The sequence below is a fragment of the Elephas maximus genome, chromosome 1 (genome assembly GCF_024166365.1).
Source record: "Elephas maximus indicus isolate mEleMax1 chromosome 1, mEleMax1 primary haplotype, whole genome shotgun sequence".
In the NCBI taxonomy this organism is placed as follows: Eukaryota; Metazoa; Chordata; class Mammalia; order Proboscidea; family Elephantidae; genus Elephas; species Elephas maximus.
Window position 1 is genome coordinate 98,887,028 of NC_064819.1, and position 15,392 is coordinate 98,902,419.

Consider the following 15,392-nt stretch of genomic DNA (forward strand, 5'->3'; position numbering starts at 1 on the left):
CAGCAAGATTTGGGCACTTCCTGGCTTGTTTCCTAAAGGGAACTGTCAGTTTGACAGCATTTCCTGAGATTGGTTCTTTGGTGTTAGCATAGATTCACTTCACGCAATAGAAACCTCATGGAATCCAATGCCTGTGTTAGCTTCTGCTGTCATAGGAGTGGTGTTGGATGCTCTAAAAGAAGGTCGCACATGGCCTGTTAATTCATGCTCACCTGGACAGTATTTTGCAGCAGTTCATGTCAGAGGAGTCATATTTACTAGTGGTCTGATGATCTTAAGAGACTTTCCCAAAGTCAAAAAATTAAGGGAGGAGAGGAAGGAATCTGAAGAAGAGAGCTCAAAAGAGTCACGTTAAAATTTTTAGTAACTCTGTGCATCTTACTACAGGTTATGGGCTTTCTTAGAGAAGATCAATGAAGAAATTTCTGCTTTAATAGCTTTACGATGCCAGCAGGACTCCAATTTTTCACCTCTGTGAAGACAAGCATTCTTCAGCACTTTCCAGCCCAAACATCCACCCCAAGAGCGATGATGCCTTCCCCTGATATCCCCATGCTCTAACATCTATTGGACTTATCTCTCTATTACTCCTTCTTGTATCTATTTTCCCTCCATTTCCTACCATCATTTTGCACCATGCAATGTACCTGGAATAGACTCCATAGGATCCTTTCTCTGCCATGGAATCTTCTGAACATTTCACAAGGTCACCTCTTGTAAACTTACTGCTTGACGTTTCTCCAAACTGATTTTTTTCTGAATATTATAAACTATTGGGTGGGTCTTAGGTGGAGTTTTCAGTGTGTGATCCAGTTCTTCCCAGAGGCTGAAATATATGTAATTTTTCCATCCTGAAATGTCTGAATGTTGAATATATATTATAAGCTTTGGAATTAGTCATAAATATCCACTTTTGTTAGGGCTCAGTATACTTCTGAGTATCTATAGGCAAACCAGTTGCTGTAGTCCAGTCTGAGCACAGAGCCGGCACACATCCTTACTATAAAAGAGGAGGTGGGGCCATCTAGGCCCTAGCCACAGGCTCAGGTCTGAGCAGGGCTACCAGGGAGGCAGAGAGGCCCTGACAATTCACCATCTCTGGAAAGGACTCTCGGGCTACTGGGAGTCCTGTAGGAGCCCTGGTGATGCACTGGTTATAGCGCTCATCCGCTAACCCAATGGTCAGCATATCAAACCCACCAGCCACTTCATGGGAGAAATGCATGGCACTCTGCTTCCATAAAGATTTCAGCCTTGGAAACCCTATGGGGTAGTTCTATGCAATCCTGTAGGGTCAGTATGAGTCAGAATCAGCTCGACGGCAATGGGTTTGGTTTGGGGAGTCCTGTATGGGCAAGGCTGCCTGGTGCTCCAACGCAGCCCCTTCTGCCTTGAACTTTTTTCAAGGGACTTGACATTTCTGAAGGGGACTTGTGATGGGCAGGCTATTGGGGCAGGGGGAAGTGGCTCTGTGATTGCAGGAGCACAATGACATACACCCACCACAAGATGGTGAGAAACCCACTCACCCGAAGAGGACACGGGCCAGGCCTAAGGGGAATACAAGTTACTTGGGAATAATACAAAGATTTAACAAGAACCTTTTTTCCCCTCAGTACTCGGTATAAGCTAAGTTCCTTACATATTTCATTTCGTTTCTAGGTGCCATTAGTCTCTTCAGAAGGTGAAGAAATGGAGGTGGTGCAGCTAGTAACTGGCAGCACTAGGATTTGAACCCAGTCAGTCTGACTCCAGAGCCCTAGTGGGCAGTGGTTAAAGCGCTCAGCTGCTAACCAAAAGGTCTTCTACTGGAACCCACCACCCTCTTAGTGCTACAGGGGAGAAAGATGTGGCAGTCAGCTTCCGTGAAGATTTACACCCTTGGGAACCCTATGAAGCACTTCTACTCTGTCCTACAGGGTCTCTTGGAGTCAGAATACGCACCACAGGGAGTGGGGTTTCTTTTCAGTTTGGCTCCAGATTAGTCTCTTAACTCCTGAGGTCACAGAAGGTCAGAGCTGCAAGGCCCTGTGGAAATCCAGTCCTGTGGTGCCTAAACCTGTCTGACTTTACAAATCACCTGAGGCTCTTTTAAGGAGAATTCCAAATTCCCAGTCCCCAGGTCAGGCACAAAATTAGAATCTCCCAGGAAAAGAGACCTGGGAATGTATGTGGTTAACAAGAGCCCCTGTTTTGAAAACATGGATCTGCTCCCAGAGCCAGAGGGTGACTTCCTCAAGGTCACAGAGCAAATCCCACCAAACTCTGAATACCTTCTGATCTAGAAGCCAGGCCCCCAAAGAAAGATGAGAGAGTGCCTGCCCAGCCCTGGAGGGTGGTAGCAGCAAGGAGGGAGATGTGTCTTTCTTCATCTTTTCAGAGACTTTGTGAATATATATTGTGTGGTATTTGATTAATATCACCAATTCCTCCCCACAACAGAGTTATACTCATAATTTATGAATATAATTTTCCCCAGTGACTACCAAATTTAGATTTCATTATTTTCCTTATTGTGTCTATTTAATAGGTTTTTTTTTTTTAATTTGATAGGTGTTTAAGTTTGCCTTAAAATTTATAAGATCACAGTTGTTGCCATGTTTGAGCCCAGTGTTGCAGCCACTGTGTCAATCTATCACATTGAGGGTCTTCATCTTTTTCGCTGACCTCTACTTTACCAAGCATGATGTCCTTCTCCAGGGATGGGTCCCTTTTGATAACATGTCTAAAATAATGGAGAGAAAGTCTTGCCATCCTCACTTCTAATGAGCATTCTGGCTGTACTTCATCCAAGACAGATTTGTCGTTCTTCTGGTAGTCCACAGTATATTCAATATTCTTCGCCAACACCATAGTTCAAAGGTGTCAGTTCTTCTTCAGTCTTCTTTATTCATTGCTCAGCTTTTGCAGGCGTGTGAGGCGATTCAAAACACCATGGCCTGAGTCAGGTGCATCGTCCTCCTCAAAGGAAGATTTCTGCTCTTTACACTTTAAAGAAGCCTTTTGCCTCAGATTTGCCCAGTATAATATGTCATTTGATTTCTTGACTGCTGTTTCCATGGGTGTTGATTGTGGATCAAGTAAAATGAAATCCTGGGCAACTTCATTCTTCCTGTATCATGATCTTGCTTTTCACTCCATTTGTGAGGATTTTTTTTTGCTTATGTTGAGATGTAATCCACACTAAAGGCTGAAATCTTTGCTCTTCATCAGTAAGTGCCTCAAGCCCTCTTTGTCTTCAGCAAGCAAGGTTGTGTCCTCTGGGTCATGCAGGTTGTTAATGAGTCTTCCTCCAATCCTGATGCTGCGTTCTTCATAGAGCCCAGCTTCTCTGATTACTTCCTCAGCATACAGATTGAATATGCATAGTGAAAAGACACAACTCTGACACATACCTTTCTTGATTTTAAACCATGCAGTATCCCCTTTTTGTGTTTAAATGACTGCCTCTTGGTCTGTGCACAGGTTCCACATGTACACAGTTAAGAGTTCTGAAATTTCCATTCTTCACAATATTATCCATAATTTGTTATGACTGTTACAGTATAAAGCCTTTCCACTCCCAATTGATTATACCAAATAAAACAAATTCATGTTTACTGTTCTAGTAATTAGTAAAACTACCAGGTCTATTTTTGAGGAAGAGAAAATAGCTCTTCTTTGAGCTTCTACCTGATTGTTCCTGTTTATTCAGCATAAGCTTTGTTCTCCTGCCTCAATGGCAGAGGAAGGGAGAAATTCCAGGTTCTCAAATGGAGGTTCTTGAGGTACAACTAGTTGCCATCAAGTTGATTCTGGCTCTTAGTGACCCTAAAGGACACTTTACAGAAGCCGACTGCCACATCTTTCTCCCATGGAGCAACTGATGGGTTTGAACTGCTGACCTTGCAGTTAGCAGCCAAAAGATCAACCATGATTAACCACTGCACCACCAGAGCTCCTTGGTCTCAAGGTGGAGGGATGGAATTGGTAGCTGATTATGTAAAAACCGCTGTTCGTTTCAGACTCATATCTTTTTGCTGCAACCCCTACTGGTTCTCCAGTAGCTGTGCCCATGTAACTCTAGGGTCACTCCCCTTGTGATGGGACAAAAATGGTTAGGAGAGGCTGGGCACAGACTTTTCCCTTCCCTGGCCCACCAAAAAGAGCCCCATAATTGCTGGTCCAATTTCTCCTCTCCCCCTCCTCCCTACATAAAGAAGACTGAGTTTCCCATGCAGGACAAGTGGCCAGGTTGAGCTGGGTGTGGAAGAGGAGAGTTTTCTTGCTGGGAATTGGAGACAGAAATGAGAGGATCAGAGCAGCTTTGGGGTAAGAGGGAGAAAAAGAGGAAAAGACATGAAATTTTAATTAGTTTGTCTGTGAACTATGTATGTTGTTGTTATTAGGTGCCATCGAGTCGGTTCCAACTCAGAGCGACCCTAGGCACAACAGAACGAAACAGTCCTCAGTCCTGCGCCATCCTTATAATCTTTGTTATGCTTGAGCCCAGTGTTGCACCCATTGTGTCAATCCACCTCCTTGAGGGTCTTCCTCTTGTCTGCTGACCCTGTACTTTACCAAGCATGATGGCCTTCTCCAGGGACTGATCCCTCCTGACAACATGTCCAAAGTATGTAAGATGCAGTCTCAATGTCCTTGCTTCTAAGGAGCATTCTGGTTGTACTGCTTCCAAGACATATTTGTTCGTTCTTTTGGCAGGCCATGATGTATTCAATATTCTTCGCCAGCACCACAGTTCAAAGGCGTCAATTATTTATTGTCCGGCTTTCACAAGCATATGATACACCTGAAAATACCATGGCTTGGGTCAGGCACACCTTAATCTGCAAGGTGACATTTTTGCTTTTCAACACTTTAAAGAGGTCCTTTGCAACAGACTTGCCCAATGCAATGTGTCTTTTGATTTCTCAACTGCTGCTTCCATGGCTGTTGATTATAGATCCAAGTAAAATGAAATCCTTGGCAACTTCAATCTTTCCTTCATTTAATATGATGTTGCTTATTTATCCAGTTGTGAGGATTTTTGTTTTCTTTAAGTTGAGGCATAATGCATACTGAACGCTGTGGTCTTTGATCTTCATCAGTAAGTGCTTCAAGTCGTCTTCACTTTCAGCAAGCAAGGCTGTGTCATCTGTATAAGAAGGTTGTTATGGATTCTTCCTCCAGTCCTGATGCCCCATTCTTCTTCATATAGTCCAGCTTCCTAGATTATTTGCTAAGCATACAGATTGAATAAGTATGGTGAAAGGATACAAACCTGACACACACCTTTCCTGACTTTAAACCACTCAGTATCCCCTTTTTCTGTCCGAACAACTGCCTCTTGATCTATGTACAGGTTCCTCATGAGCACAATTAAGTCTTCTGGAATTCCCATTCTTCTCAGTGTTACCCATAATTTGTTATAATCTACACAGTCGAGTGCCTTTGAATAATCAACAAAACATCGGTAATATCCTTCAGGTATTCTCTGCTTTCAGCCAGGATCCATCTGACATCAGCAATCATATCTCTGGTTCCACGTCCTCTTCTGAATCCAGCCTGAATTTCTGACAGTTCCCTGTCAATATACTGCTGCAGCCACTTTTGAAAGACCTTCACCAAAATTTGGCTTGCGGGTGATACTAATGATGTTGTTTGATAAGTTCCACATTCGGTTGGATCACCTTTCTTGGCAATAGGCATAAATATGGATCTCTCGCAGTCAGTTGGCCAGGAAGCTGTCTTCCGTATTTCTGGGCATAGATGAGTGAGCACCTCCAGTGCTGCATGTTTGTTGAAACATCTCAGTTGATATTCTGTCAAATCCGGGAGCCTTGTTTTCCACCAGTGCCTTCAGTGGACTTCTTCCTTAAGTAGCATCAGTTCCTGATCATATGCTACCTCTTGAAATGGTTGAAAGTCCACCAACTCTTTTTCCTATAATGATTCTGTGTATTCCTTCCATCTTGTTTTGATGCTTCCTGCACCGTTTAATATTTTCCCCCATAGAATCCTTCACTTTTGCTCATCTTCCGGCACTATATCAGACTATGTTCCACCGCTATTCATAAGGTTTTCACTGGCTAACTCTTTTGAGAAGTAGACTGCTGGGTCCTTCTTCCTAGTCTGTCTTAGTCTGGAAGCTCAGCTGAAACCTGTCCTCCATGGGTGACCCTGCTGGTATCTGAATACCGCTGACATTGCTTCCAGCATCACAGCAACACGCAAGCCCCCACAATACAACCAACTGATTGACAAACGCGGGGAAACTGCGTGTAAGAATCTCTTTAAACTCCTTTGAGTGACATGAATAAAGAATGAAATTCTTTTTTAATTACTTTAGTTTATTGAGCAGCATTTCTGGAATCAGATCCTATTCTTAGGCTTAATCACATGGGACTGAGCTTTATTAGGCTATACTCTTATTGATGGAGACTTGGGCACGTGGCTCTTGAGCCCCTAACACCCTGGTGTCTTTGTTCCCTGACATCCTTGCTACACAATGCCATGGCCACACTCTGCACGCTCTCATCACCTGAAACTGCTCCACCTGAGATGACAATTCAGGCATCACACTCTCTGATGACAGTCTCCTCCCTGTGTGCCTTACACACTCACCTACACAACACTTTCCTTTCACTCCTTTGAGACTTCCAGCCCATCGGTCTCAATTCTTCTACTCAAGCATCTTTCCCCCTTTCTTTTGGTAGGGGAACCCATGTTTTCCTTTAGGGTTTATTCATTTTTTCCCCACGTGGATAATCCTTCTGATTCTATTTCAGCTGAGTCTACCCTCCCCAACTCCAGGGCCAGGCCCATGACCCACATCTGGACAATCATCGTATTTCAAGCCTCTGGCCACACCGATTGGTCAGGGATGGGTGTGCCTCCAGTGAGAGCCAACCCTACAACTGTTGCTGAGACTCCAGAGGAGAGGTTTTCTTTTGGTCAGGTGACTCAGCCAGAAGGACATACGCCTGACCTCACTGGGGCCTGTCCTGGGAGGATTGCCAGCAGGATGAGAAAAGCTGAGCATAGAGACAAAGAGAGGAAGATTCCTAATTATCTTGATGTAGCACCTGGATCCAGGCATTCCTGAAACTATTCTCTAGATTTATCAAATACATGAGTCACTCTGAGATATGTGAGTCTGGGTTGGCCTCTGTTGTTTGAAACTGACATGACTCATACACTGCCCCTCTCCAGCACTAGAGCAAGGCCCCCTAAACATGGTTGTTCAACAGAGTCATGGGGAAAGATTTTTCCCTTAAAATCTTTATGTGAAATATAACACATACGGAACAAAATGTGTACACCTTAATGCATTATTATAAAGCAATCATTTCTGTAATCCTATCTAGGTCAAGAAAGAGAACATTGTCAGGCTCCAAAAGCCCCCCACCTGCTCCTTTCCTGGCACAAGCCCCAGGCCCCCTTTAAAGGGAACCACCACCCTGACATTTATTGTAGTCGCTTCCTTGCTTTTCTAGATAATTGCAACCTAAGTGTGCTTCCCTGAACACTGTGGTCTAATTTTGCCTCTTATGGAATTTTAGGAGTTCTGTGGTGCAGCAGTTAAGCGCTCAGCTGCTAACCAAAAAGTCAGAGGTCTGAAACCATCAGCTCCTCCATGGGAGAAAGATGTGGCAGTCTGCTTCCGTCAAGATTACAGCCTAGAAAACCCTGTCGGGCTGCTCTACTTCGTCCTATAGAGTCGCTATGAGTCGGAATTGACTCGAAGGCAATGGTTTTTTCCTGGAGATTTATGAAATGAAACTATGTATTAATCTTATTGTTGTTGTTAGTTGCCATGGGGTAGGCTCCATCCCTTGGGGACCTTGTGTGTAACAGAAAGCAACATGGCCCGGTCCTGCCCATCTTCACGATTGTTGGTACATTGGACAATGGATGTTTGCAACTGGTCTCATTTTCAGTTGTTCCGTATCAGCAAATATCACAAAAGCACCTGAATGGAACAAAGTCTTGAAGCTTTTACTCCGTCTTTGTCTTTAAGGTCAAGGTGACTTTAAGGAGTGAGCTGTTCACCAGTCATATTCTGGTGACTTCCAACCTGAAGGCCTCGTCTCCCAGCCCTGTGTCGGACAATGTCCTGTTGTTGTTCATAAACTTCTCAGTGGCTGATTTTCAGAAGTAGATCACCAGGCCTTTCTTCCTGGTCTGTCTTAGTCTGGAGGCTCCACTGAAACCTGTCCACGGTGGGTGACCCTGCTGGTATTTGAAGTACAGGTGCCATAGGTTCCAACATCTCAGAGACATGCAGGTCACCACACTATGACAAAGTGACAGACGGTGGCTACTAATCTTAACGAAGCCAAATTTGTCAGCATTTTCATTCCTGGTTGGTGCTTGTGTGCCATGAAAAGAAATCTTTCACTACCCTGAGGCTTTCATTCTACATTTTTTCTTTCACCCTGTCCCTGGATGGCACAGACTGTTACCTGCTGACCTACTAACTGGAAGGTCACAGAGTGTAGTCCACCCACAGGTGCCTCAAACAAAGACCTGTCGATTTGCTGCTGAAAAAGCAGCCATTGAAAGCCCTGTGGAGCACAGTTCTGCCCTGACCCACATGAGTCGCCTTGAGTCAGAATCCACTGAACGGCAACTGGTACTGAAATCTTTTTCTTACAGCTCTGGCTCTCTGTTCTTCATTATAAAAGGTCTTTCTGAATCTATGTTTATATTTCCTGAATATTGGTTACTTTTATGTGTTCAAACCATCTGGAATTTACTTTTTATATGGTCATGGTAAGACGTAGGAGCCCTGGTGGCGCTGAGTTAAGAGCCTGGCTGCTATCCAAAAGGTCAGCAGTTCAAATCCACCTGCTGCTCCTTGGAAAGGCTATGGACAGGGCACTTCTACTCTGTCCTATAGGGTCACTATGGATCAGAATCTAGTGGACGGCAATGCATTTGGTTTTTTTGGTTTTTTGGTAAGAGGTTGGGGGTTCTCACTGAATTGAAGTTCCACTGTTGTTGTACATTAAATATATGTTGGGACCTGTTCTGTACTCTATTCTGTCTCACTGACTTCTTCATCATTTTCTTGAACGTTGGTGGACAGGTGTGGCAGGAGTCACAGTTCGGGATAGACCTGCCCCTGTCCGTGTCATTGGCCAGACTTGAAGGACAGGTCGCCCAGATTACGGCAGGCTCCTAGCAAGGCCCTCTGAGTGCAGAGATGGGATTGTTGCTTTTCTCCCTAACAGCCTTCCAGCCACTCACAGTTCCCCCCTCTGCTGCCAGCCAGCAGGACTAATCCCATTACACCCTTTAATCTGTTTATTCAGTCCCCACAGGAGTTCCCAGACTCCGAGGTCAGCTCTCTTCCCTGCAAGTAATCCCCATCTAGTCTTGTTTCCCCTTCTCTGATCCCATCTCCCACCCCTCCCGAGAACTCAGCCTCCTAGAACTCCACTGTGCTGCCTAGAACTCAGGGACAGGGGGGAAAATACCTAGTTGCTATTGAGGAGATTCCAACTCACGGCAACCCCGTGTGTGTCAGAGTAGAGCTGTGCTCCGTAGGGTTTTCAGTGGCTGATTATTTGGAAGCAGATCACCAGGCCTTTCTTCTGAGGTGCCTCTAGGTGAACTTCAGCCTGCAGCCTTTCAGTTCCCTAATGAGCCCATTAACCATTGCAGCACCCAAGGACCCAGGCATGGCAGGGGCCCCAGAATTTGCTGTCTTTGAACATTTCCTTCACCTTCTAGCTCTTCTGGAAGCCTGGCTCTCCCCGAGGACACTGCTTCCTCTCCCACTACTGCAAGTGGTGGCTGTTTTCCCCCCTCGCTCTCCTGCCACTGGCCGGGAAGGGGGGTCAGTGACCTCCTTACTCCTCATTATCTCTTCCAGGGTATAATCTTTTCCTCTTCCCCCTAAACTCCCAGCTTTGAGCTTCCTGCTATTTGACAACACCATTGTCGCAGACATTTGAGGACCTCAGGCCCCGAGTGGTGCAAGTTGTTTGCACTCATCTACTAACCTAATTTTTTTTTTTTTTTACTAAGGTACTGGTTCGAACCCAACCACTCACACTGTGGAAGAAAGGCCTGGTTCTCTGCTGCTGTAAAGGTTACAGCCAAGAAAACCCTATGGAGCAACTCTGTTCTTTAACATGTGGCATCGCCAGGAGTCGGAATAACTTGACAGCAAGGAGTTTAGTCTTTAGTTGGGACACTCCTCATTCCTTGAGGTTTATACCACTGACTCACCACCGTTTTCACTAGCACCACTCTTGCCATAATTGTGGATGCTGTCAGTGTCACATAGACGATTCTTCCCGCGCCCTGGCCCCTCAGTCCCCCGACCGCTCCTCTCGGGTGATCCTGTCCTTCACCTTACATCAGGTATGATGTCAAGATCAGGTACAAGTTCACGGTCAGATATGACGTCATGGTCAGGTATGACCTCATGGTCATTTTCATGCAGTAGAACTCATCTTTACTGATAGCTCAACTGGAGGTGGATGACCTAAGATAGTTGGCCAGTTGGTGCTGCCCATCAGTTGGGCCTGGCTGTCCATGTGCTCTCTTATCCTCAAGGAAGTTAGCCCAGGCTGTCTCAGGGCAGCGAGAGAGAGAGTGGAAGCCTCAGACCTCCGGAGCCTTGGGCTCAGAACCCCCACAAATCCACTTCTGCCCTGGTGTATTGGTCACAGTATGCCACATGACAACTCAGATTTAAGGAGTTGAGAAATAAACTTCACCTCTTGATGCGAGGAACAGTAGTCACACTGCAAAGGGGGTGTGTATTCAGGGATGGGAGGAATATGGGGATTTTTTTTTTTTTTTTTGCAGTCTACTAGTGTGTTAGCTTGTAGGAATTTTCATGATTGAGTCACTAAAACTTGGGCTCAGTAATGGCCTACAGGCTGTGGAAAACAGTTTGGTGGTTCCTCAAATAGATAAACACAGAATTACCATATGACCCAGCAATTCCACTCCTATGTGTTTACCCAGAGAATTGAAGCAGGGAGTCAAACAGATACTTGTCCACTGCAGCATTACTCTTAATAACCAAGCGTCCATCAACAGGGCAAAGGATAAACAAAATGCAGTACATAGATAAGATAGAGCGTTATTCAGCCATAAAAATGAAGTTCTGATGCATGCTGCTATATGGGTGAACACTGAAAACATTGCGCTGAGTGACAAAAGTCAGTCACTAAAAAAACAAATATTGTATGATCTCATTTGTATAAAATATCTAGAATGGGCAAACGCATAGAGACAAAATTGGTTAGTGGTTACGAGCAGCTGGGGGAGGGGAAATGGGGACTTATTGCTTAAGGGAAACTGAGGTTTTGTTTGAGGCGATGAAAAGCTTTTGGACATAGTGGTGATGGTTGCAGTCACATGGTGACTGCAATTAATGTCACTGAATTGTACACTTGAAATGGTTAAAATGACACATTTTTGTTACATATATTTTACTGCAGTAAAAAAGAAGGAAGAAATAGATTCCATCTCTTGATGGGAAGAGCAGTAAAGTCACATGGCAAAGAGGTGCACATGCAGGGATGGGAAGAATTTCTAGGTTAGTTTTTTTTTTTCTCAATCTACTGCAGTATGTTAACCTGTGATGCTGGTAGAGGGGTTAGCAATTTGCCTGGTTGATTGACTAAAACTTGGACTCAGCAATGACCTACAGTCAGGGAGGCTGAGATGCTGGAACTCCCTGGAATAACATAGAAGAAAGGGTCCAAACATTAAGGAAGGTAGAAACTTTGACATGAATGTATTAAATGTGATCTGGACATCCACTCCACATTACACCCCCTGAGAAGTCCCTGAAGGCATAGCCAACCTTAGTGAGGGGAGCACAAGTGTCCTTAAGAAGCTCTGTACTGGCTGTTCCCATTGGCCTGGGGTCAAAGTGGGAGAGCCACCAGTGAGATGGGCACTACACATTCTGGAAATGCTAGAATCCTGGAGTTGTTGGGTGCCATCAAGTTGAGTCCTACTCCTAGTGACCCCATGTAACAGAGTGGAACTACCCCATAGTGTTTTCTTGGCTGTGATTTTCATGGAAGCAGATCACCAAGTCTTTCTTCCACGGAGGAGCTGGGTGGGTTCCAAACGACAACTTTCCAGTTAGCAGCTGAGCTCTTAACCATGGTGCCATCAGGGCTCCTTGGAATCCTGGAGTGGCAGAGGCCAAGTGTCAGCATTTACACCCAAAGTTATAATGGGCGTTGGGGAATGGTAATCAGAAAAATCCTATGAAATGTTTTAACCTGCAGGGATTTTGATGGTGGCTAAAGAATGATTAGAACCCTGGAGGCAAAGTGGTTAAGAGGTATGGATGCGAAGCAAAAGGTCACCAGTTCAAATCCACTAGGTGTTCCTTGGAAACCCTACACGACAGCTCTACTCTGTCCTATAGGTTTGCTATGAGTTCAGATTGACTCGACAGCAACAGGGTTTTTTTTGTTTTTTTTTTTTAATAATGCACCATGGTGATACTAGAAATAAAATAGATGTACAAAGTACTAAAATATTACTTGATTGTATGAGACCACTACTGTAAAAACTCACAAAAAGTTTTACTCACAAATAGAAATACTTTCTGTTGGTTAAGGGGCGGGAGGTGTAGGACGGAAAAACTCTTAACAGACAATCGATAAGTGGCAACTTTGGTGAAAAGTAAGTCAGTACACAATACTGGGGAAGCCACCACAACCTATACAAGGCAAGATCATGGTAGTTCCATAAAAAAACACATCGAAACTCGCTGTGGGACCAAATTGCTAAGCTGAGTGCTGTGGCGACCAAGGTCTCAGGGAAAATCAAACTTGATTGGCATAACAGCGTATAAAGAAAATGCTCTATATACTACTTCGGTGAATAGCATCTGGGGCCTTAAAAGCTTGTGAAAGGCAGTCTAGGATATGCCACTGGTCTCATCCCTTCAGAAGCAAGGATGAATGAAGAAAACTAAAGACACAAGGGAAACATTAGTACAAAGGACTAAAGGACCACATCTACCACGGCCTCCACCAGACTGAGTCCAGCACAACTAGGTAGTGTCCAGCTACCACCACTGACTGCTCTGACAGGGATCACAAAAGAGGGTCCTGGACAGAGCAGTAGAAAAATGCAGAACAAAATTATAACTCAAAAGAAAGACCAGGCTTGCTGGCCTGATACAGAGGCTGGAGAAACCCTGAGAGTATGGCTCCTGGACACCCTTTCAGCTCAGAAAACAGGTCACTCCTGAGGTTCATCCTTCAGCCAAAGATTGAACAGGCCCACGGAACGAAACAAGACTAAAGGGGCGCACCAGCCCTGGGGCAGGGACTGGAAGGCAGGAAGGAACAGGAAAGCTGGTAATAGGGAACCCAGGATTGAGAAAAGACAGTGTAAAATGCCATGAGGTTTTTTAACCAATGTCATACAACAATGTGTGTACTACCTCTTTGATGAGAAACTAGTTTGTTCTATAAACTTTCATCTAAAATTCAATTTTTTTTAAAAGGAAAAAAATAAACTAAAGAAAATATGACTTGATCTGTAGAACAAAAGCCTTCAGATCTAGTAGCCAGACCCCTAAGGTAGTTGCCACAAAAGCTGTTGCAGCCTCTCACCCAGTTTCTGGGCCTAAGTTCATTCATAGACCCAGAGCCCCTTTGATTGAATCAAGACCAGATTTCCCTTGAGGCAGGATCTCGCAAAATTCCATAAACATGTCCTGTTAACTTTCTGCCGAGCTTTCCTTAAAGGACCCTGCAGCCATTTATTAGGGTAAGGGAAAGGGACTTTTTCAGGCTTTTCGGAGATTATTAGATACTGGATTTTAATTGTCATTCATTCATTTATGATTGTGGAAAATATAAGGTAACAAACCATTTTCCATTGCAACAATCTTCACAGGTACAATTTAGTGACATTAAATATGTTCACCATGTTGGTCAACCATCATCATTCCCACCTATTTCCATCACCCTGAACCGAAGCTCAATGTCCCCTAAGTGTTGTGTCTTCCTTTCCCCCTCCCTCCATCCTGCCCTTGGTAATCACTAATAAACTTTGATCTCTATACATTTGCCTGTTCTAGATATTTCCTACAAGTGGGGTAATACAATGTTTGTTCTTTTGTGAATGACTTATCTCACTCAGCATAATCTTTTCAAGCTTCATGCATGTCGTGGTGAGTATCAACTTCCTTTCTCTTTATGGCGGAGTACTATTCCACTATATGTGTGTACTGCATTTTGTTCATCTATTCCTCTGTTGGTGGACATTCAGACTGTTTCCTCCTTTTGGCTATTGTGACTACTGCTGCAATGAACATGGTTTTACAAACATCTGCTTGCATTCCTGCTGTTAATTCTTTGGGGCATATGCCCACGAGTGAGATTGCTGGATCACATGTGTAAAAATGGCGCAGTGGTGGGGGCATGTGACCTCCTCTAACATCACAGGAGGGAGTAGAATTATTATCGGCACCAACAGCCCAGGGCTGATTCCTATGAGTTGGAGGCCAGACACTCCCTCCTTCCAAACTTTTTACACTTCTGACACCAACCTTCCCTCCCACGGCTCTCTCTACTTCTGTGCTGGGTTCAATAACTCCTTGCAATGGCCGCTCAGAACTCACAAACTGTACTTACAGTTAAGTGGATTATTAGGGAAGTAAGAGGTTACAGTCCTGGTTCAGGAACACTCAGGATACAGTTCTTTGATCAGCACGGCCTCTTTCCAGCTGTGCCACAGATGGGGTTCTCTCTGGCCTTCAGCCCCTACATCTTAGACCTCTTGGACTGGCTCAGCCTTTGCCCTTCTCAGGCAAGTGTTACAAAGCTCTTTTAGCTCTGCCAATAAGTGCCTGGAGGCACCTTGGAAGAAAGACCTGGCAATCCACTTCCAAAGGTCACAACATTTGAAAACCCTGTGGGGTAGAGTTCTATTCTGACACACAGGGTTTCCATGAGACGGAATTCACTTGGTGGTAATTTCTTTTGGCATGCGAATTCTGTCAACATATTGTGAGCACAGACATTGTATTGAAGATCACTAGAAAGGAAGGTCAACAAAGGGCAACAATGAACCCAAGGGAGACAGGGAGCACAGGAATGCTGATGTCAATTGCACCGAATTACTCCTTCCTACAACAGTGATGCTGGAGCCTTCGTGAGGCAGTTGTTAAGAGCTCTGTTGCTAACCAGAAGGTCAGCAGTTCAAATCAACCCGGTGCTCCAGAGAAATCCTCTGGGGCAGTTCTACCCTGTCCTATTTTATACGTTTGCTATGAGTCGGAATTCACTAGACCTCACCATTATTTTTCATTTTGGTTTGTATTATGATGGTGATAATCCACACTTCAGTGGCTCTTGCAGGGATCTGAAGTCTCGGATATATAGTGATATTTTCCAGAGAGTAGAAAA

The 15,392-nt window shown here is 44.5% G+C and overlaps 1 protein-coding gene across 1 annotated transcript in view; it reads right to left on the minus strand.

Annotated features, from left to right (window-relative positions):
• The window catches only part of LOC126081476 (DLA class II histocompatibility antigen, DR-1 beta chain-like), a 221,657-nt gene that overhangs the window by 39,851 nt on the left and 166,414 nt on the right, over positions 1 to 15,392 (minus strand). The window lies entirely within an intron of this gene.